Source organism: Mastomys coucha, unplaced genomic scaffold, assembly GCF_008632895.1.
Source record: "Mastomys coucha isolate ucsf_1 unplaced genomic scaffold, UCSF_Mcou_1 pScaffold15, whole genome shotgun sequence".
Taxonomy (NCBI): Eukaryota; Metazoa; Chordata; class Mammalia; order Rodentia; family Muridae; genus Mastomys; species Mastomys coucha.
The window spans coordinates 157459307-157487208 of record NW_022196897.1 but is presented as its reverse complement, the minus strand read 5'-3'; the positions used below and the strand labels follow the sequence as shown (position 1 = coordinate 157487208).

At 41.0% G+C, this 27902-nt stretch overlaps 1 long non-coding RNA gene across 1 annotated transcript; it reads right to left on the bottom strand.

Moving 5' to 3' along the window:
* LOC116092559 lies at positions 1-27902 on the bottom strand. The gene is made up of 3 exons (XR_004119327.1): positions 27825-27902; positions 20198-20236; positions 1-229 (listed from the first exon to the last, which is right to left on the bottom strand). It is a non-coding gene; the product is annotated as an uncharacterized LOC116092559 (long non-coding RNA).

The window sequence follows — 27902 nt, the reverse complement described above, 5'->3', positions numbered from 1 at the left end:
AGAAGTGTCCAAAATATACTTGAGGCCAGGCAGCCTGTGTAAAGAATTAAGTAACACAGTCGCCGTGCTGTTGAGTATCACCACTGTTATTGCTGGTCTTCTTGCAGATCCCTCTGTGAACACAGATTCCTGGACTCAGACAGCATGTGTGAAGTGTCTGTGGTTCAACCATCCATCACAACATCCATGTGCTTGAGCAGATTCCTTCTTCCTCTCATCATGCTTTGTTCTAAAAACATAGAGTGATAGGATAAGGGTGAGCTCACTGCAAATATTACATATTATATACACACATATAGGTGATGTGTGATATGTAGCATATGATGTATCATATATGTATCATGTATGACATATGATAGATGATGAATAATTAAAATAAATATATTACATAATATTTTATATACAGCATGTATAATATAAGGAAGGCTTGCTATGGAAAAGAATTCAGTGGTGACAGTCAATCTTGTGCTGGAGACTGACCCATGAGGCCCACTATAGTGTGTTGTATAAATATAAATATACAAAAATATATATTCATAATATATAAATTATATGTTATATAAAATAAATGTATAAATATAAAATTTTCTCAGACTTATTAGACAGATTTGTTCTTTTTCTATGTGTCTAAGTGTTTGACTGCATGTACATATGTGTACTATGCGTATCTAGTGCACACACACAGCAGAGGTATCCGATCCCTTAGAGCTGGAATTACAAATGGTTGTGAGCCACCACAAAGGTGTTTGGAACCTGAACCGTGTCTTCTGCCAGGGCAGCCAGTGCCTTTAACACCTGAGCCATCCCTTCAGCCTTGCATACTGAGATTTTTAAAAGTCTGTTTTCCATGTATTTCCTGCATGGGTTCAAAGATAAAGAATGAAAAGAGTAACCGTGTAATCCCGCACTAGCTCTTCCCAGAATTTGTCACCCCCATGAAGTTTAAAGGAAACAACATGAGTAGCCAGAACTCCAGATCTTGACATTTCCCCTGAATCTTGGTGCCCCATTATCTCAACTGGTCTAGACACATCCCAGCAATTAGCAGAGCTATGCAGGCAGCGCGCAGGCCACTTAAGCTGACACTTTGAAATATTGGCAGGGAATTATTGCAGGTGCATTGAGCTGGCAGAGCCCCAGCAGCAAGTTTGCATGAGCCCAGAATTTTAAAAAGTTTTCTGCACTAGCCCTTATGTTATTAAGTTGTTACAATTAGAGGCAAAAATCCTGTTTTCTTTGGCAGCCTCTTGCCTCATCTATAAAGTATCATCAGTTTCCCTAAGGAAACGGAAGCATCGTTTGGTAGGATTCTGCAGAGGATGCCATCATTGCAAACTGGATGCAGGCCCGGAGAGAGCTGTGTGACAGGTTGACAGAGTAGAGGACTTCTCTGTACACACCACGGCAGCTACCTAGGTGCCTTCCTGCTCTGAACACCACACAGCCTCACAGCCAACTCTCAATGACATGTTTCCTCTAGACTTCCCTTCACTCATATTGTTCTTATTTTCCTTATTAGAGTCTGCTCACCTCTTATAAAGTAGAGGACTGTGTAAGGTTATTATTGAAGAAGAAATGAAAGCTGTGGATTATCACAATCATTAAGCCTCTTAATGCAAGATGACATAAAAGGTTTATAATAAACCTTTGTAGATGTGAAAACTGACAATAGGAGAAAAAGTGCCCCTTATCAATGATAAAATGTTTACATTAAAAATACTTTTTAATATTGTAATAGTATTTGATTTCTTTGAAAACTTCATACCTATATACAATGTATTTTAAGCATATCCACCTCCCTTCTGGCCTTAAACTACCCCACAGACTCCGTCACAACACCTCCCTCTCCCAAATTCATGTCTCCACATTTTTATAATCCAGTGATTCCCATTAATGCCCACGTCAGGTGCTCGGATGTGGAACCAGCCACCACAGCTTGAGCAAACCTACCGCTGGCCACGTCTCAGAAGAAAAATGATTCCCTTTCAAGCAACCATTAGCTGCTCCTAGCTCCTCCCCTAGGGAGAGGTCAGGTGATCCCCTCCTATTTCCATGATGGAATTTTCACTGACTTGATTTTGTGCAGATCTTGTGATGTGAGTTCACATGTGCTACAGCCATGTCATGTCCAGATGTCATCCTTTCTGCTTCCTGTCCAAGGCAGTCCTTGAACCATGGCAGAGGCTTAGTATAGATATCCCATTTAGGTCTCAACACTCAGTCACTAATTATAAAATCTAATTTTGATTATTTTAAAAACACTTCAATGGAGGTGCCTCCAGTGGGGGGGGGCAGTGATGCCCCAGAGACATAGGTTATATTAAACACATTACTGATTCTTATGTGTTAATTTTGTATCCTGTCACTTTGCTGGAAGTGTTTATTAGCTTTAAGAGTTTTATTATCCAGGGTTATTTTTAAAATGTGTATCAATTCCTGTCATTTTACTGAAGTTCATTGTCCTTTCTAACCATTCAAATGTTTATTTCTCCTTCAATTACAACAGTTTTCAGTCGGCAGTTTTACTTCTGAGTATAAACTATATCTTTCCAGGCTTCTCAGTGAACAAATCTTCCTGTTGTGTAGTTTTCTATTACTCTGATGGGTCTGCCTTCACGAGCAACTCAAACCCCCTCTCTTGCATCTTGCAGCTCTCAGGACCCTTTCTTTATTCTTTGTTTAAACCAAAACATGCCATGTGGGGTTTCTTGTCTGTTCCTGTGTATCTACTACTGTTAAATCTGGACTACTATCTCTTTTTCCAAGATTAGGAAATTTTATTTTATGGTTACATTGAAAGTATTTTCTATGCTTTTGGTTTGGTACTCTTCTATGCCCATAATTCAAGGATTTGGTCTTTTCTTTGGTGTCCAAAGCTTATTTATGTTCTGCTTGTATGTATTTTTAATTTATCATTGACCTTTAATAATGATGCAATTCCTTTACTTTGTCTTCCAGGTTCGATTCTGTTTCTTTCTTTTTTCTTTTTTTTTAGATATTTTCTTTATTTACATGTAAATTTCTCCATTCCCAGTTTCCCCTCCAAAAAACAAAGAAACAAACAAAAACAACCAAAACCAACCCCTGTCGATTCTGTTTCTTATGTGATCATATCTATTAGTAAAGTTGTCCTCTGAGCTCTTTATCTGGCTTATTGAGTTTACATCATCATTTCAAGAGAGGCTTTCTTCAGTGACTATACCTCTTTATTGAACCCTATTTTCAAATGTCAGATTGATTTCCTGACTCTGATTCTAGTATAGTGCCCATGGCTTCACCATATTTGTGGGACATGTGATATACCTGTGTATGCAGTGCCCTGGGCTAGCTCTGGCTTCCTCCAATATTAAAAGTATTTTGTGGTCCATTAAGAGTGGTATGTGTATATACAACAAATATGCATGTACAATACAGTCATTTCTTCAGCATTCTTGCATCCTCTAATAGAGTCCTTACACCCTTTAATATAGTTCCTTGCGCTGTAGTGACCCCCCCAACATAAAATTATTTTTGTTGCTACTTTAAACTATAACTTTGCTACTGCTGTGAATTGTAATGTAAATATCTATGTTTTCTGATGGTTTCAGGCAACCCCTGTGAAAGGGCTGTTTGAACCCAAAGGGGTTGCAACTCACAAGTTGAAAACCTCTCTTATAAAGTTAGACCAAAATAAACAAAAGCAACATCCAGCCTATAGAGTCTGAGTGCTCTCACCGTCCTCAGAGGTGAATCCGGTAGAACTGTGGCTTCCAATAGGTTCCTGTCTGGTATGAAGTCTCACTCTACTTTTGGAATGCTGTTAAATCTATACGGTGTCAGTTTGTGTTAATAGATTTTCTATCTTCACAGAATAAAAATGGCCATTTTGTTGAATGTGCAGAGCCTAGAACACAGTGGGAATTCAGCACATATTCTATAGTTGAATGTGTATCTGTTTTCCTATACGTGCATACACTTACTTGCTCTCTATGGCTCTCTCACTCTTTCCCTTCAGAGAGCAACATCGCAATGAGCCCTAGAACCAGGTGTCACTCTCATACACATGGGCCACATATGTGTTTTATTATTTATCTTAGTTAGGGTTTTACTGCTGTGAACAGACACCATGACTAAGGCAAGTCTTATAAGGACAACATTTAATTGGGGCTGGCTTACAGGTTCAGAGGTTCAGTCTGTTATCATCAAGGTGGGAGCAGGGCAGCATCCAGGCAGGCATGGTGCAGGCAGAGCTGAGAGTTCTGCATCTTCATCTGAAGGTTGCTAGGAGAAGACTGCATTCCAGGTGGCTAGGAGGAGGGTCTCAAAACCCACAGCCACAGTGACATACTTTCTCCAACAAGGCCATACCCACTCTAACAAGGCCACACCCACTCTGACAAGGCCCCACCCATTCCAACATCTCCTAATAGTGCCACTCCCTAGGACAAGGATATTCAAACCATCACATTATTATTAGATTTTATAATCTCCTTTTTGTATCTTGCTTTGACAATGGATTCCCTGTGGAGCAAGAGCCAGAACTGAGATCCTCATATATGTTAAACAAATGTTCAATCACTGAGTCCAAACTCCAGATACTTAGAGTTGGGGTTTTAACTTAGAATTCAGAATTCAAATAAGTTGTCATTCATACAGTGTGAACCATTTTGATTTTAGTTCATAGCTATGTAGAATGAAATAAGATTTGAGTCTACTATTTACCACAGATCCACTGAACTGGAGTAGTATAGCTTATTCAAAACTTGACAAACCAAACTTCAATTTATAAGAACATGATAGGTTTTGAAACAAATGTAAGCATACAAAACCTATACATATAAAACCTTTAAAAAGAGAGACAAATAAAAACCAAATACTACAACATGCTCAAGTAAGATATAAAATGACAAAAAAATAAAATTGCAGAATAAGAACAAACTCAATATAAATTATAATACAGCAGGCTTAGACCCTAAAATATAATTGAGACAGCTAAGCATACCAATTATAAGACAAAGGTTTGTCAGACTGAATTTAAAAACAGACACAAAAGAAGAACATGACCCAAGTATTTCTATGTACAAGGCTGTCAGAAATATCATGATACCCATAGAAAAGACTGAAAGTCAGCAGAAGAAAGGAATTACCTGGAGCTGGATAGATGGCTTCATGGCAAGGATCCCATATTCATCCTACAGAGGACAGGGGTTCAATTTCCAGAGCTCATGTTATGTGGATCCCGGAATCACAGGATCACAGAGACAGCTGGACTCTGAGGAGTTCTGACTCAAACAGAATTAAAGGAAGGACAGGCTCCAATCAGATATAGTGAGGGCAGGGAGCACTAGAGATAATCAGATGGCAGGAGGCAAGTGTAAGAACATAAGCAACAGAAACCAAGGTTACTTGGCATCATCAGAATCCAATTCTCCCACCAAAGCAAGTCCTGGATACACCATCACATTGAAAAAGCACAAATTGGATCTAAAATCACTTTTCATTGTGATGATGGAGGAATTTAAGAAGGACATAAATAACTCCCTTAAATAAATACAGGAGAACACAGGTAAACAGGTAGAAGCCCTTAAAATGGAAACACAAAAGTCCCTTAAAGAACTACAGGAAAACACAATTCAACGAGCAAAGGAAATGAACAAAACCATCCAAGATCTAAAAATAGAAATAGGAACAATAAAGAAATCGCAAAGGGAGAAAACCCTGGAGTTAGAAAACCTAGGAAAGAGATCAGGAGTCATAGAAACAAGCATCACCTACAGACTACAAGAGATAGAAGAGAAAATCTCAGGGGAAGAAAATACCTTAGAAAACATTGACACAACAGTCAAAGAAAATGCAAAAGGCAGAAAGCTCCTAATCCAATCCAGGAAATCCAGGACACAATGAGAAGACCAAACCTAAGGGTAATAGATATAGAAGAGAGTGAAGATTCCCAACTTAAAAGGCCAGTAAATATCTTTGACAAAATTATAGAAGAAAACTTCCCTAACCTAAAGAAGGAGATGCCCATGAACATACAAGAAGCCTACAGAACTCCAAATAGACTGGACCAGAAAAGAAATTCCTCCATTCAATAATCAAAACACAAAATACATTAAATAAAGAAAGAATATTTAAAGCAATAAGGAAGAAAGGTCAAGTAATATATAAAGGCAGGCCTATCAGAATTACACCAGAATTATCGCCAGAGACTATGAAAGCCAGAAGATCCTGGGCTGATGTCATATAGACCCTAAGAGAACATAAATGCCAGCCCAAACTACTATACTCAGCAAAACTCTCAATTACCATAGATGGAGGAAACAGGATATTCCACTACAAAACCAAATTAACACAATATCTTTCCATAAATCCAGCCCTACAAAGGATAATAGATGAAAAATACCAATACAAGGAGGGAAACTACACCCTAGAAAAAGCAAGAAAGTAATCTTTCAACAAATCCAAAAGAAGATAGGCACACAAACATAATGCCACCTCTAACAACAAAAATAACAGTGAGTAACAATCATTTTTTTCCTTAATATCTCTTAACATCAATGGACTTAATTCCCAGATAAAAAGACATAGACTAACAGATTGGATACGTAAACAGGACCCAGCATTTTGCTGCATACAGGAAATTCACCTCAGTGACAAAGACAGACACTACCTCAGAGTAAAAGGTTGGAATACAATTTTCCAAGCCAATGGTCCCAAGAAACAAGCTGGAGTAGTCATTCTAATATCAAATAAAATTGACTTTCAACTAAAAGTTATCAAAAAGGATAAGGAAGGGCACTTCATACTGGTCAAAGGAAGAATCTACCAAGATAAACTCTCAATTATGAATATCTACACTCCAAATGCAAGGGCATTCATAAAAGAAACTTTACTAAAGGTCAAAGCACACATCACACCCCACACAATAATAGTGGAAGACTTCAACACCCCACTCTCAGAAGTGGACAGGTCATGGAAACAAACTAAACAGAGACAGAGTGAAACTCACAGAAGTTATGAACCAACTGAATCTAATGGATTTATAGAACATTTCACCCTAAAGCAAAAGAATATACTTTCTTCTCAGCACCTCATGGTACCTTCTCTAAAACTGATCATATAATTGGCCACAAAACGGGCCTCAACCAATACAAGAAGTTTGAAATAATCTCATACACCCTATTAGATCACTACAACTAAGGCTGGTCTTAGATACCAACAAAAACAACAAAAAACACACATTCACATGAAAACTGAACAACATTCTGCTCAATGATAACTTGGTCAAGGAATAAATAAATAAATAAATTAAAGACCTTTTAGGATTTAATGAAAATAAAGACACATCATACCAAAACTTATGGGACACAATGAAAGCAGTGGTAAGAGGAAAACTCATAGCTTTAAGTGCCTCCAAAAAGGAACTGGAGAGAGCTTACACTAGCAGCTTGACAGTACATCTGAAAGCTCTAGAACAAAAAGAAGAAAATATACACAAGAGGAGTAGATGGTGGGAAATAATCAAATTCAGGGCTGAAATCAACCAAATAGAAACAAAAAGAGCTATACAATGAATCAACAAAACCAGGAGCTAATTCTTCAGAAAATCAACAATATATATAAACCCTTAGCCAAACTAACTAGAGGGCACAGATACAGTATCCAAATTAATAAGATCAGTAATGAAAAGGTAGACATAACAACAGAAACCGTGGAAATTCAAAAAAATCACCAGATTTGACTACAAAAGTTTATACTCAACTAAATTGGAAAATCTGGATAAAATGGACAATTTTCTAGACACATACAAATTGCCGAAGTTAAAACAGGAACAGATAAAACATCTTAGCAGCCCCATAACCTCTAAAGAAATGCAAGCAGTCATTACTAGTCTCCCAACTAAAAAAAGCCCAGGACCAGATGGGTTCAGTGGAGAATTCTATCATACCATTAAAGAAGACCTAATACCCAAAGTCTTCAAACTACTCCATAAAATAGAAACTGACAGTACACTACCCAATTCATTCTATGAAGCCACAATTACTCTTATACCTAAACCACACAATGACCAAACGAAGAAGGAGAACGTCAGACCAATCTCCCTAATGAACATTGATGTAAAAATACTCAACAAAACTCTTGCCAACCGAATCCAAGAACACATCAAAATGATCATTCACCACGATCAAGTAGGCTTCATCCCAGGGATGCTGGGATGGTTCAATATACGGAAATCCTTCAACGCAATCCACTACAAACTCAAAGGAAAAAAATACATGATCATTTCATTAGATGCTGAAAAAGCATTTGACAAAATGCAACACCCCTTCATGTTAAAAGTCTTGGAAAGATCAGGAATTCAAGGCTCATACCTAAACATAGTAAAAGCAATATACAGCAAACCAGTAGCCAACATCAAACTGAATGGAGAGAAACTTGAAGCAATCCCACTAAAATCAGGGACTAGACAAGGCTGTCCATTCTCTCCCTAGCTATTCAACATAGTGCTTGAAGTTCTAGTTAGGGCAGTTAGACAACAACAACAAAAAAAAAAAGGTCAGAGGGATACAAATTGCAAAGGAAGAAGTCAAATTTCACTGTTTGCAGATGATATGATCAAAATTCCACCAGAGAACTCTTAAATCTGATAAACAACTTCAGCAAAGTGGCTGGATATAAAATTAACTCAAACAAATCAGTAGCCTTCCTCTACTCAAAGGATAAACAGGCTGAGAAAGAAATTAGGGAAATGACACCCTTCACAATAGCCACAAATAATATTACGTACTTTGGTGTGACTCTAACCAAGCAAATGAAAGGTCTATATGATAAGAACTTCAAGTCTCTGAAGAAAGAAATCAAAGATCTCAGAAGATGGAAAGATCTCACATGTTCATGGATTGGCAGGTTTAATATAGTAAAAATAGCCATCTTCCCAAAAGCAATCTACAGATTCAATGCAATCCCCATCAAAATTCCAAATTAATTCTTCATAGAGTTAGAAAGAGCAAATTGCAAATTCATTTGGAATAACAAAAAAACCCAGGATAGTAAAAACTATTCTCAACAATAAAATAATTCTGGGGTAATCAGCATCCCTGACCTTAAGCTGTACTACAGAGCAATAGTGATAAAAACTGAATGGTATTGGTACAGAGACAGGCATGTAGATCAATGGAATAGAATTGAAGACCCAGAAATGAACCCACACACCTATGGTCACTTGATCTTTGACAAAGGAGCTAAAACCACCCAGTGGAAAAAAGACAGAGTTTTTAACAAGTGGTGCTGTTTCAACGTCATCAGCATATAGAAGAATTCAAATTGACTCATTCTTATCTCCTTGTACAAAGCTCAAGTCCAGGTGGATCAAAGACCTCCACATAAAACCAGAAACACTGAAACTGATAGAGGAGAAAGTGTGGAAGAGCCTCCAACGTATGGTCACAGGAGAAAAATTCCTGAACAGAACACCAATGGCTTGTGCTGAAAGATCAAGAATCCACAAATGGGACCTCATAAAATTGCAAAGCTTCTGTAAGGCAAAGAACACTGTCAATAAGACAAAAAGGCAACCAACAGATTGGGAAAAGATCTTTACCAACTCTACATCCTATACAGGGCTAATATCCAATATATACAAAGAACTCTAGAAGTTAGACTCCAGAGAACCAAATAACCCTATTAAAATGGGGTACAGAGCTAAAAAAAGAATTTTCAACTGAGGAATATCGAATGGCTGAGAAGCACCTAAAGAAATGTTCAACATCCTTAGTCATCAGGGAAATGCAAATCAAATAAACCTGGGGATTCAACCTCACACCAGTCAGAATGACTAAAATCAAAAACTCAGGTGACAGCAGATACTGGTGAGGATGTGGAGAAAGAGGAATACTCCTCCACTGCTGGTGGGATTTCAAGTTGGTACAACCCCTCTGGAAATCAGTTTGGTGGTACTCAAAAACTTGGACATAATATTACCTGAGGACCTAGTTATACCACTCCTGGGCATGTACTCAGAAGATACTCCAACAGGTAATATGGACATATGTTTCACTATGTTCATAGCAGTCTTATTTATAATAACCAGGAGCTGGAAAAGACCCAGATATACTTCAACAGAGGAATAGATACAGAAATTGTGGTACATTTACACAATGGAGTACTACTCAGCTATTAAATACTATGAATTCATGAAATTCTTAGGCAAATGGATGAAATTTGAAAATATCATCCTGAGTGAGGTAACCCAATCGCAAAAGAAAACGCGTGGTATGCACTCACTGATAAGTGGATACTAGCCCAAAAGCTTCAAATAACCAGGATACAATTCATAGACCATATGAAGCTCAATATGAAAGAAGACCAAAGTGTGGGTGCTTTAGTCCTTCTTATAAGGAGAACAAAATGCTCACGGGAGCAAATATGGAGATAAAGTGTGGAGCAGAGACTAAAAGAAAGGCCACCCAGAGACTGTCCCACCTGGGGATTCATCCGATATACAGTTACCAAATCCAAACACTATTGTAGATGCCAAGAAGTGCATGCTGAAAGGATTCTGATATGGCTGTCTCCTGAGAAGATCTGCCAGTACCTGGGAAATACAGAAGTGGATGTTACCAGCCAATCATTGGACTGAAGCACCAGGTCCCTAATAGAGGAGTTAGAGTGGAACTGAAGAAGTTGAAGGGGTTTGCAACCCCATAGGAAGAACAACAATATCAACCAACCAGACCCCCCAGAACTCCCAAGAACTAAGCCAACAACAAAGGACTTCACATGGCTCCAGCTGCATAGGTAGCAGAGGAGGGCCTTGTCATGCACCAACGGAAGGAGAGGTCCTTGGTCCTGTGAAGGCTCAGTAGATGCCCCAGTGTAGGAGAATCCAGGGTAGGGAGGTAGGAGTGGGTTGGTGAGTGGAGGAACACTGTCACAGGGGGAGGGAAGATGGGATAGGGTGTCTCCAGGAGGATAACATTTGAAATATAAATAAAGAAAACATCCAATAAAAAAATACCAACGTCCTGGTTTTGACATTATTCTGCAGTTATATAAGATCCCACATTCTGGGTGTGAGAATAAAGGGTGCCTGGGATACTGTGTTGTTTTTCTGTTTCTGTTTCTTTTGTTGCTGCTGTTGTTTTGAACTTTCTTGAGTTGATAATTTATGTGAAGAGCTATCTGAAAAAAATCATCGATGGTTCCCCCAACAGAGAGTGTCTTTGCCTTGACCTTTGACCTGTGGGTCTTTCTGACCTTTGACCCTGTGGGTCTGTTTGACTGCTGTAATGAATAGGAGGTGGTAGAGGTGAGCTCCTGGCCTCTGAGGATTAGAAATGGCTCTGGCCTCTGAGGTTTAGAAATGGCTGCAGAGGTGAGGCCCCTGGCCTCTGAGGTTTAGAAATGGCTGCAGAGGTGAGGCTCTGGCCTCTGAGATTTAGAAATGGCTGCAGAGGTGAGGCCTCTGGCCTCTGAGATTTAGAAATGGCTGCAGAGGTGAGGCCTCTGGCCTCTGAGGTTTAGAAATGGCTCTGGCCTCTGAGGTTTAGAAATGGCTGCAGAGGTGAGGCCCCTGGCCTCTGAGGTTTAGAAATGGCTGCAGAGGTGAGGCTCCTGGCCTCTGAGGTTTAGAAATGGCTGCAGAGGTGAGGCCCCTGGCCTCTGAGGTTTAGAAATGGCTCTGAAGCGTCTGCTGACTGCTTTCTTGACTGAAATGCCCTCTGCAGCCATGTCAGGAGCAGCTGCCAGCCCCTAGAGCTCACCCGGGAAGGCCCTGTAGAGGAGAATCTGATGCCCAAGTGCCCCAGATGTTCCTGTCCAGAAGTTGAGTTCTTCCCAACCCTGGTACCATGTCTCCTCATGTAAACCTCTTGAGGTGACCTCAGTCTCAGCCAATGTCTGGGAGGAGTTATGTGAGACATTTTGAGCTCAGTCATGCTGTCTCTGGGAGGATGTTGAATCTCCCAAATAAAGGCAGGAAAAGAACACCTCTAAGCTCTTCAGTCCATTCCCCTTCCCCACAATCCAACAGTCCAAGAATCACAGACAAAACAAGAACAAGCCACTTGCTGGGCGTGTAAACCATGCAAACTGACAAAGACCAGGGGTGCTTCCTGCGCTTGACCACTGAGGAGGAGAGCCTTGGAGGGGTCTCCTGTTTTCGGTGTTTGTTAATGAAGTCCCCTTTGATGGACAGTCCCCATAATTTGGTGTTGCAGTGAATAACCGATTCACAGCATCCTGGCAGACCCATGTAATGGTGCACTATGCTGGAAAGGATTATTAGGCTGCTAGAAGCATCCTGTGTGCTTTAGAGGGCTGTCTGCCACCAGGACCCTTTCTGGGGGTCACAGGAAGCAGCTTGATGCTATAAATGTGGACAAGCAGAGAGAAGATGGTCCAGGAAGGCAATTAGCCCGGTGTTGCTCCTGCCGCCATGAATTAGGCAGGAATTAATGGGTCTCTAGTTCCATTCGCACCTGTGCTCACCCCTGGGCACTTCACCTCACTGTGGAGTGGGTTCACACTCCGCGCTTTCCAGGTGCTGGGCAAACCATTCACACTTGTCAAGAACATTGTTACCTCTGGCTTGCTGAAGCCCAGAGAGGAATGCTTCCTCTCACATTTCTGGAGTGACACAGCTGGGCAGAAGAACAGTGTCCAAGTAGGTTGAAAGGACTTACTGTGGGCTAGACCCTGCTCTGAATGCCTTACCTGCCTGGCCTTACTCAATCTTTCACCAGCTACTTTCCTCACGATACAGAGATCAAGAGTGAATGGTTTAGGAATCAAGCCACGAGCACTCCAGAGGGACTTAGTTTGTAAGGCACTCAATTATTATGCAAGAATGAAGACCTGAATTCTATCCCTCATTATCCTAAAATTAAACAAACAAACAAACAAAAAACCAAACCAAACCAAGACAAGGTCTCAAATGTTTGCAATCCTAGGATTCCAAAGGCAGAGATGGGTTCCCTGGCCAGCCCACCTAACTGAATTGGTGAATTCCAGGCAAGTGAGGTAGCTTGTCTCAAAACTCAAGATGGATGGCACACTGGGGAGCAACTCAAAGTTGACATCTGGCTGTGCCGTGCACATTCACACATGTGCACTTGCATAGACAGTGACCCATGCACATTCACACATGTGCACTTGCATAGACAGTGACCCATGCACATTCACACATGTGCACTTGCGTAGACAGTGACCCATGCACATTCACACATGTGCACTTGCATAGACAGTGACCCCTCCATCTGTATACAACCAAGCTCCAGATTACACAAAGGACTCAAATAATAGATGGCTCCAAACATTCCACTCAACACTTGTGTTTTGGTGCAGTAGAAAGGAGACAGACATTCTGGCTGACAGTGACAAACTGAAGACAACAGGCAGAGCCCCTGTGGCTAATGGTATTGGAAATTTAACCCTGAGATTTTGGAGGTAACATTGTCTGCTTCGTGACACCTTCAGCCCATGGTGGGCTCCGGGTAGGATATGTGAGAAACTTCATATGCCTGCCTGAGGTGTCTATGGAACTGGCTGTAATTGGCAGAGCCTTTGGAATTGCCAATTATGCTGTAGCCTGCCTCCCACTAGGAGCATCAGGAATCAAAAGAGATTCCTTTTGATTCTGCACCAGCAAGTGGAATCCATTCCTGTGTGGCTGCACATGGCTCTCCAGGTGTTTTCTTCCGTGCCTTTGTGGTGTTAATTAGCCATAGGTCATCTCAGGGTCTCAAGTCTGCCAACTTTCCCCAGTAGACACTCAGAACATTGTACGTCCCAGGATCAATACGATTTTGGTGACTACTGATTCTCCACAGCAGTGCCTTTGCTGAATGTTGGTGGACCTCTCACTTGGGGCTACATTCTGTAGTCAGTCTGACACTGGCAGCAGACATGTAAGACAATCACCATTTGGTCATGTCAGACTTGACCCACAGTCTACAGTCTTCAATCATCCTCAAGTGCAGCGCATTCCACTCGATTCACCTGCACCTAGAACATCAGTGTGTCTTAGACCTAGACTCCCATCATTTATTGCCAGAGTTTCAGAATCACACAGCTGACTCACTCTGACCCTCTGCTGCTTTGCCCCAGCCCTGATACTTCTGAGCCCTCAAGCTTATTAACTTTATGGAGCTGAGCAGTGCATAACTGTTGCGCATTTCTTCAGCCCACTAGCTGAAATGCTTATAGGCTCTAAGCAGATGTGGTAGACTGAATAAAGAGTCTGGCTGCCTGTGCTGATCCACAGAATGGGGAAGTTATTTCTTGGTCAAAATATGAGACAAAGGTGGCCATTTTGGTTTTTTACGGTATCTTTCCAGAAATCCATTCTGTATATGATGATCTATGAGTTCTCCCCCATTGAAATTGATATCCCTTAGTAGTCATAAAAAAATTTGTGTGGACCAAATTGTCTATGAAACAATGTGAGGTTAAAATCGGCCATTTTGTTTAGGAAAATCTGCTGATGTATAAGCTTTTAGAGTTAAAAAAAATCAATTAGCAAATTTTCTTTAGTTCTTCAGTAGTATAAAAGTGACATTCACTGTCTTGACACAGTTGGGTGAAGGATTGATTGATTGACTGACTGACTGACTGACTGACTGACTGACTGATTGACTGACTGACTGATTGACTGACTGACTGATTTTTATGCATAAAGTATTTTCCTCTTAAAGCTGGGTTTACACATAGAACCCAAGTGATTAAGATCAAAAACTAAATGTGATCTGTGTCCTAGTCAAGCAGACAGATGGTGTCGATGATTGATTGGAAGAGCAGTGGGTATGAGAATCACAACAGTCACAACAATGAAAAGGGCTGAAGAGAAACATGCTGAGTGACACAGAGAGTGGTGCAGCTAGTGCTGTGACACAGAGAGTGGTGCAGCTAGTGCTGTGACACAGAGAGTGGTGCAGCTAGTACTAAAGAGCACTTGTCAAAGTCTTGTGCTTCTCATGCATGTGGTCACTGTTGTGAGGTGACCATGTGGCAAAGCTGAGCACAGAGCATGCCAAGAAATGTCTGCACAATCAGTAAGTAGCTTGTCCCTAGAATGTCATTAGCAAACGCATTCTCTTCTGTTCTGTGTCTGTAGACCCAGAGAGACTTCATGGTGTCTGGCTCTTTTTATATATCCTGTGATAAGCTATCCTGGAAATCTTCACTAAAGAAGCAAAACTCTCAGGTAGAAAAAAATTAAAGAAAAGAAAAAAAAGAAAAAGGAAAGAAGGAAAAAAGAAAGAGAGAAGACATTTTTCACCTCTACAGCAGGGCAATGGTGCCTGCTGGAGAAAAATAACAGCACTGACAACTGAAATGGAAGTTTAAAAGAGCTGAGTGTGGAGAATCCTGTCTTCTAATGCCAAGAGCTGTCAGAGAGATACCTTACAGAAATCCTTCACAGGTTTTGTCCACACAGCAAGAGTGACTGCGTTGCTGTCTCACTGTCCCATCTGTGACTGGGACTTCATTTCTGTCTTGCTGAGGCTACCACCAGATGGTGGGGGCAACTTGCCACACCTCCGTGACCTCCCCAACACAGAAGATGTCTCCAAGTGTGTCCTTCCCTCCTTGGCTCCTCATGCCGAGGCCCTTGACCCTGCCTTCTTGGTCATAAGATTGTAGGCAAGGAATGCTTCATTTGATGAAGGTCTCAAGGGTAAGTGAGTCACCTCTAGACTTAGGAACCAGATGGATTCTCTGCTTAAAAAGAATCGGAAACCATAAAGAGACTGTATAGTCAGCATGCTTTCCAAAGCCAGTGAGCAAAGGATCCATATATCACTTATGCAAAGACGTTGGTGTCATTGGCAAGTTCAGTTTTATTAGCTAACCTTGGTGGCTCCCTCCCTGCCTTAAATAGGAAAGCTCTGAAAAGGATGGATCTGTAAACCTGATTACATCTGTGGACACAGTCTCTCAGTTAGAGCTCTCTTCATTTCCTAAAATGTAATGGGAGCCAAGATAAGACATTGTTCTTAAAATTGTAATCTTGTTTTCATTTTTTGGCTCATCATCTTGTATTCCCAATAACCAGCAAGAATTCTAGAAAACTCATCCCCCTCCCCCAATTCAATCAAAATGAAGGTTTCTCTATTGCGTCCATTTATGTCTTGTCCAAAAGCAGTGTTAACTGTTGGTGATTTGTTTGTTTGTTTCTAAGTTTGTCCTCTACTCATGAGAATGATTTAATCTGACCTTTACCCTCCAGCTAAAGTCACCTCAGTGGTTTCTGACTGCCCATGGACAAGTGTCCAAATTCATTATAACACACTTCACCAGATTCTCATGGATGGGATTTTTCTATAACCTCAATCCATCACTATTTCTTCAAATTATATATTCTAACTAGGATAGACTGATTATAATCAACTCTTGAAAAAAATGTATATTGTTATAATATACAACACTTCTTTAAGATGACCCTTAAAACTCCTTGTATGTTGGTCTTCATGTACTTTCCCCCCAAAAGGATTAACTCTTTTTTTTTTATTGTATGTGCATGCTGTATGCATGAATGTATACGTGCATGTTCTTGTGTGTGGTGGGTACTCATGTGTGTCTATGTGTGTGGATTCCTGAGGGTGATATCTCACATCATCTTCTATCAATCTCCACCTTATCTATTGAATCAGGATCTCTCACTTGACTGTAGAGGTCACTGATTTGACCAATCTTCCTAGCCTAATTAGTGAAACATTATCTCTGCTATCTGACCTCTGGGATTACTGATGGACCTCTACACTCACCAGGTATTTAATGGTTGCTGGAGTTCTCAACTCTAGTCATCATATTTGCCCAGTGAGTACTATTGCCCACTGATGTCCTACCCGTAACTGAGTTCCACACATCCAGATTAATACTCCCCATAAAACACTAATTTGGCAGAGTCTAGATGACCAGAAGAATATGGTGGAAGTGAATAAATTATCTAGATCTAGGGCAAAGATACCAATTCTTGTATATATTGTTTGGGGGAAACTGGCCACTGTGTGACTGGGAGACTTTATAGTCCTGTGTAGGGATCTACATAAAAAGAACCTAAGTCTTCTTCAGCAGTCACCCCAACTTGCCACCCATGTTGAAATGAGATACCCCACCCTTTGTTAAGTGTCAGCTGACACAACGCCATCTAATGTCTTGTCTGACTTTGAGTAATCATGAAATAAAGCAATCTACATGTACCCATCCTGAGCTCTTAGCCTCCATGCAATTATATGAATGCAGTTACTTCCAACCGTTGACAATGTTTAGTTAGAAGTCCACAAGTAGCTGGACGTATGGAGCAGGCGTACGCGCTTCTCAATGGCCTCATGCCTTGCTTCTGTGATCCCCACAGTAGAGGTTACTGTCTCTACTTTACAGAGGAAGAATCATGGACACTGGAAAGTTATGAGTGGTTTTTCCCAACATCAAAATGTATCAAATATTAGAGTTAAATATTAAAACTAGAGCTATACATTTTTATGATTCATACTTGGGTCTTTCCAAACATAATTTGAAGATGTCTAATCAGGGGATTTCCTACCATGAGTTTATTTCTGTTATTAAAATTAACTTGTTTTATCTGCATCCTTTGCCCTGAGTAGCTAGGTGTTTGGGGGTAACCCTGTGATTCCAAAAGTCTTTCCCATGTCAGTGAATTGGTCAATATGGCCTGGATCTGCAAAGGCTGAGCTTCATTCACACCATACCCCAGTCACTGTTCCTATCAGTTCACAACTGTCCTCAAGTTGCTAACAGCTCTTAACCAGATACAGACCTCCCATGCCATGTGGTAGGTTCTGAAATGCCTCATATTATTAATGATCCTTCAGATAATTGTGTTACCAAAGTTAAAAAAACATTTATGGTCACATAAATATTCTTAAATCTGGCATAATGATGCAAACAAATTCATACACAAATCTGATTTGTGGTTGATTGGAGCCTTATGCTCTGAAGATTTTGAGAAAACCATGGTGAGTCATTGGAAAGTATAAGTAACCTTGAAACAAGGTCATCGGCATTGGAACGTTGATCTACAAATGATGAGTAAAATGTTTAACTGGTGTTGCCATTAATACAATAAGTATAATTGTGGGAGCAATAGAGCATATGTAATGTGGAGGAAAGGAGTGGGGGCACTAAGGTCCATTTCAAAGTATAATTTAAACAAAAAGAGTTTGTACACATGTACCCTGTGATTCCAGAAGACGTCTTATTAAAGGAAAATTGGTTTCTCATGGATCATTCCATGTGATTATTCATCAGGGAGGCCCCCAAGTTCTCCAAACCTTCACTCTCTATTGCTATTGATAGTGGTTAACCATGATAACTACATGGCACACCTTTCTTGTTGAGATCCTGCATGCTACAATATGGACCTGCTTATTGGTGTTATATAGACATTATTTTCAACTTCTAACTTATTGAATGAACTTTCTGAAAAAAAAGACATTAAACAAATCCATACATAAACAAATCTGATTTGCAGTTGATTGGAGCCCTTTACAGAGTTTATGAAACCTGGCTATGGTGAAGACAGCCTCAGATTCATAGCCGTGGCATGCTGAATCACTTCGGTCATCCATTTAGTCACTACATACTTTTATTTTCTTAACAAATTTAATTGGCCTTCTGTTCTCTGCTGGACCCTGTTTTGGTTGATAACCATGACTAAGGAAAATGATAAATAACCCTTTGCCCTCAAGAAGCACATGAGCTTGTCTCAGGAGAATCAAAACCAGACATTGGGGGCAGAAGTGAGTAACCACATCAATAGATAAATCTGGCTGTGGATAATTGCTGTAATAAAAATAAAGCAAAATAAATATTGAAGGGAAACTGTGTAGGTGGATTACTGTGTAGGCACTGGTTCAGGGAAGGGCCTCTGCTCAGGAAGCAACTAAGCAAACGTCTTAGTAAAAAAGTAAAATAGCGCTAAGCACGGAGCTATGGCAGGCAGAGGCAGGGCACTGCAAGGTTTGGCCTGTCTGATAAGTGACAAAAAGCAATACAGCCAGGCAGAGTGCCCTTCTTGCCCTGCCCTGTCATGTCTGAATAGTCACACCCCTCGGTCAACAAAGGTTTCGATTCTGGTGTGTAACGTTCAAAACAAGTAGCTATAATTCAGTGAAACTACAGAGGTGAGGCTTCTTTGGCAACCGATGCAAAGGATTCCCCGTTTGCTTTCTGTAGAGGAAGAAAGCTTTTGCTCTGTGAACTGGTATATGACTGAGCTGGCTAGTGAGTGGACCTGGGTTCAAATCTCTGACCCTTTAAATAGATGGCTGCAGGAACGTGTTTAGCATATGGAAACAAGCGAGATGTGAGTTCTTCCCTTGAAACTCTCCACTGAGTGGTTAATTGTCTTCTACTCAGAGTCGAGGGACTTAACTTGCTTCAAAGGCTTAACCTCCTTTCCTGTCCTACATCCACGTCTTCTTGGTTTGTTTGCTTTGCTACCCACTGATTTTAAACAGCATCACCTGTTTGATGTGACTTTAGAACTATAAAGTGCCTGGGGTTTGGGGCATACAGAAAGGGGTGGGCAGCCGATGCGAGTGTGGGAGTGAATGCAGATCAAACACACTGAGTGCATGTATGAAACTGTCAAAGAACCAGTGTGGTCAAGAAAAAGATGAAACAAAAGCTTAACTTAGGCTTGCATGACAGTGCACATCTGTATTGCTCAGGAGGATTGGGAGTTCAAGGCTAGTCCTAGTCACTTACAGAATTTGAAGCTAACCTGGGCTACATGTGATGCTCTATCAGGAAAAAAAAAAAAGCTTACTCTGTTTAGTTTCTTTGACAAGGTTCCAGTGGTTCACTAGACATTAGCTATTAAAAGGAACAAAGAAAACCAAGAGAAAATTCTATGACTAGACAACCTGCATGAGATTGTACATCAATATCTAGAAAATATATGTAAATGTGTATATGAATGCACTCGCACAAATATATGCGCTGACGCATATGCATGGCTTTATATTGCATTACCATATTCAGTAGAATACATTAAATTATATTATGGCATATAAGAAAGGAACTGAGAACCGGTTCTGAGTTTTCACTCAGACTCCAGAAGAAAAAGTATTTCTACCAATGTGTTGTCTGCACTCCTTCCCTCCGCACAGACTAAACAGGCCACAGCGCAGCAGGATGAGCTCGCACAGACAGGCGAGCTCCACCATCAGAGCAGCATGACAGCAGTACATACCTATCCTTGCAGATCCCACCGAAATACCAACAGCACTGTCTACAAATGCAAAGACAGAGGAAGAAGTTAGCTTAGAAATAAAACTAACACACATAATGGTAGGATAACGGTAGGCGTATGGACACAGAACGATACATCCAGAAGACAGACCTCATCTGGCCAGGCAGACCTCAGTTGACTGACTCACCAGCCATACTTATCACAGAAGGGCACCCCAAAGCAGTGTCGCTCTGAGGAGAACCTTCAATTGGCCAGAGTTCATCCAAGCCGTAGGGGTAATATAATACCTTCTGCCTGGATCGTTTCATATAACTTCATTAACACTTCTGCTGTGCGTTCATTTTAAAAGTAATTTTAGAAGTATTTCACTATTGAAACAAATCAAGGTGCAAAATAAATTTTTATGAGGTAAAAAAAAAATACTAAAATGATATGAGTATCTAAGAACCCCTTGGAGCCTGAATCCTCATGTGATCTCTGCCATTCATAACATACTTCTTTTATTCATATATGCATCTTTCAGCTCAACTAATGTGTAACTTTGTGTCAGACCCAATGCTAATATTATGCCAGGCATTACAGAGAAGCGACCCTTAACCTGGATGTCTCGCTGGGAAAAGAATGCTGACCCCACCTACCCTTGGAGTTTCTACTTTAGAATTCTCATTCCCTTATCAGCTGGTGCCACAGTGGGTCCAGGGAATACACTTTGAAAGTCAGTCCTTGGATGAAAACTGTAACAACAATTAGATTTCCACATAACTCCGGGTTTGCATCATAGCATAGAAGAGAAAGCCAGACCACAGGAAGATAAAGGGCTCACCCACAGGCGTGTCTAGGGAAGATGAGGGCTCACCCACAGGCGTGTCTAGTGAAGATAAAGGGCTCACCCACAGGCGTGTCTAGGGAAGATGAGGGCTCACCCACAGGCATGTCTAGGGAAGATGAGGGCTCACCCACAGGCGCGTCTAGGGAAGATGAGGGCTCACCCACAGGCGTGTCTAGTGAAGATAAAGGGCTCACCCACCCACAGGCGTGTCTAGGGAAGATAAAGGGCTCACCCACAGGCGTGTCTAGTGAAGGGCCTCTATTTCCTCCTATACACCTTGCCTTGCTTGAGGTTTTCAGGAACCAAATAGAGTCTAGAATTTTTTTTTGTTTGTTTGTTTTTAAATAGTAACAGAATCGTGAACCAGTTTTCTTTTCTGCCATGGGAACAAAACACCTGCTGAACTTCCTTTCTTCCGTAGACTTTAAAAGGACCCGTGGTTCAATAACAACTCGCTGTTACGTGGGGAGGAAAGCATCTTCTAGGAGCTGGTCTCAGACCTGTTATAATAACCAACAGGAGCAAAAGCAGGACCCGAAGGCGAGTGGGTCAGTGATGACGCAAATGGACAATGAAAGGGAAGCCATAGAGAGACGTCAAACCTGAAGCTTCAGCTTGAAACAAAGGCACAGTGAGGCTGAGTTCAGGAAGCCATGGGGACTTCACAAGTCAGCAACAGCTCCCGCCACTCCCACCCTCACCTCCACCCCCATCCGTTCTGATCACCACAACTCATTCCAACAACACAACATAGTGGCCCTTGGCCTGGCTATAGAACCACAGCAAACGCTGTTTAAAAAGCAGGCAGCTGTCATGACATTAAGGCAGATACCCACTCTCACCTCTTTTGCTGTGGCAAGATACCATGACCTGTGCTCCTGCCTCTAGTCATCATCCCTCCTCCCTCCAGCCAAAATCAAGGAGTTATTTTCGCTCACAATTCCAGGGTCAAGACTCTTGTTGCAGAAGTCAAGGCAGACGCATGTCAAGCCGCTAGGCTCACGCGTCCAGTCAGCGGAGAGAAATGGATGCTCACACATTCCCTCCGCTTGCTTTCTCTGCTCTTACATGATCCAGGGAACAGCACTGTCCACGTCTAGGTTGGATCTTTCTACCTAGACTAAAGCAATCAAACCATCCCCCATAGACACACACACGGGGCAACCTCATTGAAACTTTTTTCCTAAGTGACTCTATGATTCTAGGCTGAGTCAAGCTGACAATTAAAAGTAACCATTGGGAAATATCTTTATTTCAAAAATACTTGAAGAAGTATAAAACAATTACATATGTCTTAAGTATAGCTTAAGTTCCTGTTTGGATTGGTTGGCTATTGAGGCATAAAAGGTCACCATGAACTTAGTCGCTTCAATCCCACTTGTCCTGTCTCAAAGTACAGATAGCCTTGACAAGTTCCCTATGTAGGGTCCCCTAAGGCCAAAGAACTTTTTTTATTCTGGAGTGGAATCTGCATCTACTCCAGTTTGCTCTATTCCAGGAATGCTCCTCCAGTTTGCCTGCAGAATCCAGTTCCTCTGGGCTGTAGGACTTGCATTCCAGCTGACGTTGGCCACAGACCATTCTCCTAAGGCCTCACTCCCCACCCCCAGCATTTTCCATCCCAGAAATCACACAATCTCCTTTTCTAATATTCTAGATATATCTCTTATTTTCTCTTCTGCTGCCAGCTAGAGAAAATCACTTTACTTGCCTGGATCTTAGATAGTACCACTGAACTCTTTTTAAACTCCCCTGATCACTTGGTGGCATCAGTGAACTTCTTTGATCACATGACATAAACACAGAGAATAACAACAAAGAGCAAAGCCAATGGGACCACTGAGATGACTTGCGACCACAACAGCTGACACCCACAAGGGCAAGGGTGGGTAAGCCAGAGCTTGTTGGCAGAGCAGTGTTATGTCACAAAGGAGGTTCTGGGTTCAATATCCAGCCTTCCCGATGAACAGACAAAAGATGAATACATGTGTGGACAGACGGACATTCATACCTGAATATCCTGATAGTATGGATTTCTGTAACAAATAAAAGCCTACAGATAGAGTTTTTAAAAGAACAACCCATTATTGGATGGATTGACTCACACCTAGGAAGACATAATATACCAGATCTGAAGCCATTAAGCCAATACAACCCAACAAAGCAATTTTTGAGGCCAAATGATGATATTTCTGGTGCCTATGTCAATAGGAAGCTTGTGACAGGCACAATTACCCTCAGTCTGTATTGACAAAAGAAATCCAATCAGACATGGGCCAGCAGCTCAGACTTGGCTGCAAACCCTGAGGTTCCTGTCACAGGCAGAGAACTATTTAACCTGAAAATAAATATTGAATTTCCAACACAGTTCTAGGCACCGGGAACATAACCAACCCTGAGCTGAACAGAGCCCTTCTTTTTATAAAGACCACAGCCTACAGTGTCACCAGGACAGTAAATAAAGAGATGTGCGCATCAAATATGGCTGCCTGTGCTGAGGACCATGAGGAAAGTGCAGAGCAGAATTCTGTGAAGGAGGCAAGTATGGCCAAAGGAAGATGTCTGAGTAGAGAGGTACACATCGAAGGGGGTTTATTAAAAGTATTAGAAAAAGGAACATTTGAGGCAGAGATCATTTCACATAATAACAAACAGAATCTGGTAAGCGGGAACACCATTCTGACCTATGTCAAGGCCACAAAGGAGGCTGGTACCGAGAGGCTACTGTCAAAATTAACAACCACACCACACACAGCCTCGCAGGAAGTGCTAAACAGTTGGGAGTTTATGTCAATATATTGGAAAATCATTAGGACACACAAGCTCCTGTGCAAAGAATAAGCTGACTTACATTTTTAAACTCAGTATTTGTACGTATTTTCATGTATATCCAGCTACACATGTATATACTTATATGTGTGTGCATATGTGAATATGTGTTCTTGTATGGATACAGATGTATGTTAATATGGAGATGGGGAAGTCAGAGGACAACTTCAAGTGTCAGCCCTTGTATTTCTCATAGCCTGGGGATTTCTCACTGGCCTGAAACATAATGAGCAAACTGGCCTGGGTGGTGAGCACTGGGCTTACGCGCACATCCCTGGGCCCATAGGCTGTAGGATCAATTCAGGTTTTCATCAGTGCATGGCAAGTGTTTCATAGACTGAGTGATTTACCCCTGTCCTGATTTATGCTTTGTAAGAGCTTGGGATGTCAGAGGCATAGAGACAGCTGTCCATGGGGAGGTTTTCTGTCATGATCTGTGAGAAATATTATATTGGCTCAGACAAATAACTAGGAGAGACCAACGTTGTCATGTTAAATGCTGAAATAAATTTCTGAAATTGTGGTAACGTTAGTCAGCAAGGCAGATAGGTAACTTTAGTGACATAGCTTCTTTATCAATACACCTTCAAAATGTGTCCTTATCCTTTTGTTAGCTGCAATATTTTAAAGAAAATGATCATTTCCAAAAGTATTAATGTCCACCATTTTAATCCCCCAAACATCTATGACCTTGGGCTGTACACTCTAAGTGCAAATCCATCATCTTTCCTTCTTGAACTATGGCCTTCACCTGGGCATGATTGGCAATAGTCTCCTTAACTGAGAGTCAGCGTGTAAGGCACTCAGAAATGTGTTCAAACATCCATGGACTCTATTATTTACTCAACAACTGTTTGTTGTACATAATACATTTTAGGCACTATCATAGATGCTAAAAGACAGTAGGCAAGACAGCTTCTTCCTCAATAGGTGATTATATTCCAAAAAGAGAGGAAACACACAAAAATTGGGGAAAAGCCCATAAGGATTTCAAGAGATGGCTTAATTGTCAAGAACAATTAATTAACGTTCTTGCACAGGACCTAAGTTCAGTCCCCAGCATTCAACCATTGACTCCTAGCTTCCATAGCTCCAATTCTATGAGATCCGATGCCCTCTTCTGGCCTCTGTAGGCATCTGCATACACATCAACTGACATAGGCAAATACACAGAAATAATAACCAGACATACTATGACATAAATAAATATCTATTTACAGTAAAACAGAGTCGCAAGGTAAAGCAGCCATTTGGGTAGGACATGACTTGGGTCTCCAGAGACAACCATTCAGGTGGCATCTGAATCAAAAGCTGAATGTGAACTAGTCAATCACTGAATTAGCTGACGATGGGGTGAGGGCATCAGCCTGCCAATTTCACACCATCCAGCAACCTCCGTAAAGGGTTCCATCATCAATTACATCCCATTCTAGTATATGGATGACATAATAATATTGTTAGACATTTGGTTACTTTATTTCTTAAAATTCATTAAGAATATCATGCCTATATGGGACTAAATACAATCATATCACCCCCTCATTCTTCCCTCAAGCTTCCCCCAGATTTCTCCAAACACACCCCTTTACAACTTCATGTCCTCTTCTTTTTTTTTTTAACATCTCATAAATCAAATTAGTGATGCCCATGTGCACATGGGTGTAGGCCCATCCTTCAGAGCATGGGCAAACTACCACTGTCCATCCTCTCAGAGAAGAGTGAGTTTCCTTCCCACATGGATATCTACTGCCAATAGCTTCTCTGGCAAGGGCAGGGTCCAAGCCCTTTCACATCCATGTTAAAACATGGATCTGACCAGCTTGGACCTGTTGAGATCTTGTGCAGAAACGACAGCTACTATGAGTTCATAAGCTCAGTGACCCATGCCACGCCCACAAGATGGCGTCTCATGAATGTAGTGACCATGCCACACCCACATGTCTGTCCTTCATCTCTTACATTCTTTGCTCCTTCTCTTCTGCCACGTTTCCCAAGCCTTTTTTGTACATACAGAGAAAGATTCATAATATTAAAAAACATATTCAGCCATGTGTGACGGTACATGTCTGTAAGCCTAGTATGTGGGATGGCTGAGGTAGGAACAAGTTCAATGCCTTACATAAGTGCAGGCAAACACATACACATACAATAAAGTAAGTAAATATTTTTAAAATAAGAAAGAATCAAGGGCAGAGGATATAAACCAGCAGTAGGGCTGCTTTCATGGTAGTCTGAGACCTTGTATCTAATCCTTCATAGTACAAAATCAATTAATTACTAATTAGACAAACTGGTTTCAGTTCACAAGCAAAAAGCAGGTGGGAAGCTAAATTTGGCCCAGACATTAGACTTTCCACCAACCCTCCATGATCCACCTGCTTCAGACTCCAAGATTCTGAGACTACAGGTGTGCATCCCCTTGTCAGATGCTCCCAATCCATACATAAATGTCACATCTTTGCTGATCTTGGCTAGCAGTGCTATGTCCCTTCCGCAGCTGATCGGAAAATAAACTCTTACGTTATGTTAGGTGAGTGAGCAGTGAATTTTCCATGGGCATTAAGCACAAGTGTCCTTCTCAGTATCAAGCCAGATTTCGATTTCATCTTGAAGAAATTGTTCTGGCAGAAAGGAGGGTCTCTGAAATTTCTAAGCAATACCTCTAGGGCAGCTTCTAAAGTAGCCCTAATGTCAGTGGACATGGTCAAAACGATCAGCGTCAGGCTTCCTGAAATGGCCCTGTGTGTGCAGAGAGATGTCCAGCAAATCTGAGGGGAACGGTACATGCTGGTAGTGTGGGACAGTGACAGGCATATGAACCTAGGCCACAGGGCTTATTCTCATGTGTGTGAGTCCATACCATCACATACACAATGCCCTGGCAACTAAGTTTAATGCGTGTCTGATAAATACGTGTTGCCCTGATTTCCAAGAAGTACGATGTACATCTAAATTCACAAGATGAAATAGGGCAGAGAGATAGCCAGAGATTGCAGAAGGGAGGGGGGCTGTGGATATTTACGGCCAGTGGAGACAGTTGTAATTCAGGACATTTTAATTAAATTCTGAGGTTCCTAACACAGTTATTCATTTTTATGAAAATGTTTTATATCCCAAGAATATTTTACAATTCAGTACCAATTTATACCTAAATCCTTTTTTTCTGAAAGAACGTGGTCATTTTTAAGGCTGCAGTAGCTTGCCTCCCCCAGGCAGTAAAATCCACAAGCATTTCTCCCTATGCACGAGCTGAAGAGAAGTTAGAGTGTCAGCATCGAAGCGCATGCTTGCTGAAGAGATTTGGTAAACAAAATAGCAGTTCATACAATGACTAAAGAATGTGGTGTTCTTTCCTTATTATGTTCAGTTCCCATTACATAGCAGGGACTGTCATATTTTCTATTTTAATCATTCATAAATGTCCAGAACACATATGCCTAAAACTACTTGATGATTTTACTTTTAGCATAACACAAATTTCTCTCTTAGTAAATATGGTCCTGCAGACAAGATTCTGCCTCTCTGAGAGTCTCCTGCAGGAGCGTGTCACATGGGGACTTTGTCGTTCTTTTTTGACATTCTATCTTCATATGTTTTTTTTTAAATCAATAATCATAATAATAATTTGCAGTAAGTTGGCTCTGGTAGCCTGCTAGACACAAGCCTGAATACCAATGGCACCAGTCAGAAGCAAAGGGAGAAAATGGGGCACAGACAACACATCTACATAGAAGACCCAACTACTCACTTCAGTTGTGAATGACGCTTGCCTCTGTGGAAGAGGAAACATAAAATCTTAAGAAAAAATTGTGTCCACCTATTGAACTCTAACTAAATTGAGGATTGACCAAACCAACCAAATAACAAAATTTTGTTCTTAACTTATTTGTGACTTGTTTGTAATTATTTCTTTCTTATCAAGTCTTGCCAAACAACTGTATTTTCATTCCAAAAGGTTTAAGTACATACCTAACATTCCCTGCAAGGATGCATTTCTTCCAGGGAAGACTAGTTCCTGCTTCAACAATAGCATGCGCCATGTTGGAA